The following is a 3,169-nucleotide window of genomic DNA, read 5'->3' as shown; positions in this document are numbered from 1 at the left end:
GCGGGGAAGGGAGCCATCAGACCGTCTGGATGGAGGAACAGCTAAGTCTCTACCTCTTTCGGAGGTAGAGACCACAGGTACCCTGACAGACACATACAGACACACAGACAAACACACACACACAAGACACACATACATACAAACAGAGAGGCACACATACATACATACAGACAGACACAAAGACACATACATGCAGACCGACACACACACAGACACAGACAGGCACACACATACAAAGATACATACATACAAACAGACAGGCACACATACATACATACAGACACACAGACAGATACATACACACACACACACAAGACACACAAGACACACACACACAAGACATACAAAAACATATAAACAGACAGGCACACATATACATATACATATACACACATACATACAGGCACAGACACACACACATACATACAGACACACATGCACATACAGACAGACACACACACATACACACATACAAACAAACACACATAAACAAAATGTTTAAGTCACCCTCCTGCTTCCTACCTTTTAGGTGCAGGAGGGTGACTTTCCCTGGGGTCCACTGTTTGCCTCTCCCAGTGCAGCGGACTATGGGGGATTTAAATTGGATTTCAGGATATTTGAGCATCAAGGGGCTGAGCTGAGTCTGAAGGGGAAACAAGTGGACTGTCAAGGCCCCTCTGGCATAAGACCTGAAGGAATGGACAGCTGTTGACAAGAGTAGGTACGGAGAGGTAGGCATCCTTTCAGTCCAGGCGTGAAAGCCAGTCTCCTTCTTGAAGCAGATCCTGCAAGAGGTGTATACCCTCCATTTTGAAGTGATGGTAAACAATGTGAGTGTTGAGATCCCACAGGTTGATCGCCGGTTGAAAATCTTGCATACTCCTCCAGACCAAGAACATATACTGAAGAATGCTCTGTCTCCCGAAGTAGGTTGGATGGCACCCTTTAGCCACAATTCCTGAAGCTCCTGATTGAAAAGAGTGGTGTCGGCTGATGCAAAACAGATCAGGTCGGGCGGTGCCACTGTACAGGGCCATTCTCAAACTTGATCAAGTGTACCCCTAAATACTTTTTTTTGTGGAAGAATGCACCTTGTTCAAGGACGTGAAAACATTCACATGTTTATTGAGGTTTCTGTCAATGCAGAAGTGTGCTTCTTTGTGTCTCTCCGAAGAGAGGGCTACAATTGTGTTCCCCAGGAAACAGAAGCACTTTTGTGCCGACCCTCTAATGTCATGCCCACATAAAATGACTCAGCTAAGAATAGGCATCATCCACCAGACACGTTATCCGTGTGAGGGGACCAACAGCATCCAGGAGCTTTTTCTGTACACCTTTAAAACTTATTTCAGCCATGAAAGCCAACATCAGCAAGTAAAGTTTTGGCACCAGGGCAACTTTGTCCGTCAATGAAGGCTGCGGCCATTCAGACTGCAAATGGTTGCAGACCTTCTCTTCCAATTACTTCATTAACCACAAGTCCATACATTTTGAGAGTCAGTCAGGCGGTATTCAATCCCCAGAGCAGGGGTACGCCACCCCTGCTCTGGGGATTGGACACCGCCTAACTGATTCTCAACATTTTGTATGGGTCGAATATGCATTGGCCTGTAGTATCTAGAATGACCTCCTTGCCTGTCTGAAAAGGCACCTTCTGCACCATCTCCACCTTCCAGCACCTGGGGCTCACCCAGTTAGTTTATTTCATAAACGAGGAGTCCGACCTCATGGTGGAAACCCTTCACCCTTCCAGTGACGTTTAGTGGGTGTGAACACTCCCTGGTTGGAGGCAGAGTCATTGGCTTTAGCCCTATAGTGGGCATGCTTGGTGGGCATGCTTCAGATCTGAAGGGAACACACTGCTGTATTGATCATGTCTTCCATGTTCAATCACAATCATAGGCCACTGGGGCTCTCGCAATGTACAAAGTACCACAAAGGCAATAGTACTTAGGCACACAGACCACAACAATACCTATTAGTTGCTAAGGGCAGTGGTTGGCATGGGACCAGGAGCAGGAGGTATGGGCCAAAGTGTACAGACAGCTTGGCAGTATAAAATCAGGCACAGTAAGTAGAAGCCATATAACAAAGGAGGTCAAAGAAGTATAGGAGACAGCAACATCAGGCTCCCTTCAGCATCACAATAACAAGTATATAATAAGTAACCCCGTAAACCAGTAGAGAAAGCAGCACCAACACCTCAAATAAAAACTCAAGGTAAATATCCTGACCTTTCATTCCCTATGCCCAGGCAAGTAGAATTGATTTAAAGATTTTGAGTGTCATCCATGCTAATCTTCTCTGTATTGTTCCAAAATAGTATATGTGCTGGTGAATCGAGCAGAAGGAGCGGTCAGACCCTTAATCAAGGCACTCGCTACTGTGTGGTTGCACCTAAATGGCAACTGTGGATCTCGCGAGATGCGAGATCCAAGATGGCCACCGCAAACCACCAATGAGCTCTGAAGAGCCAAGGATTTCCCAGTGCTGAACAGCTGACATGTGGCATGGTAATACCATAGCCTAACCCACCATAACACAACCCAAGGGAAATAACTACATTGGAGCTTGCTAGGAACTTGGTGTTGAGGTAGCGTTACGGTTGGGGAAGGGTTAGGGGTAGGGTTAGGTTAGGGTTTGGGTAGGGTTAGGGTTAGGGTAGGGTTAGGGTAGAGGTAGGGTTGGGGTAGAATTAGGGTTGGAGTAGGGTTAGGGTTGGGGTAGGGGTAGGGTTAGGGTAGGGTTGGGGTAAGGTTAGGGGTAAGGTTAGGGGTAAGGTTAGGGGTAGGGTTAGGGTTAAGGGTAGGGTTAGGGTTAGGGGTAGGGTTAGGGTTAAGGGTATGGTTAGGGTTAGGGGTAGGGAACTGCTGAAGTCCCGAATTTCAGAAGTGCTGAACCAAACTGAACCGAAGTGCCGAATTCCCGAAGTGCCGAATTGCCAAAGTCCCGAATATCAGAAGTGCCAAACTGAACCAAATTGCCAAAGTCCCAAATTGCCGAAGTCCTGAATTTTGGAAGTCCGAACCGAACCAAATTTTTTGCCCATGTACATCCCTACTTGTGAAGATGACTTTAGTTTCTCTGGTACCTCTGGGGTTATCAGGATATTTTTTTTTTATCAACAAAGGGTCCTACTCTAACAGCCAAATGTCTGCTTTTATGAGAT

General features: G+C 46.5%; 1 pseudogene; it reads right to left on the bottom strand.

Moving 5' to 3' along the window:
- Positions 1 to 2,254: 2,254 nt before the first annotated feature.
- Positions 2,255 to 2,345, bottom strand: LOC134576704 (U6 spliceosomal RNA; annotated as a pseudogene).
- Positions 2,346 to 3,169: the final 824 nt, after the last annotated feature.

Source organism: Pelobates fuscus, chromosome 1, assembly GCF_036172605.1.
Source record: "Pelobates fuscus isolate aPelFus1 chromosome 1, aPelFus1.pri, whole genome shotgun sequence".
NCBI classification, from domain to species: Eukaryota; Metazoa; Chordata; class Amphibia; order Anura; family Pelobatidae; genus Pelobates; species Pelobates fuscus.
This window is presented reverse-complemented; position numbering and strand designations above follow the sequence as displayed.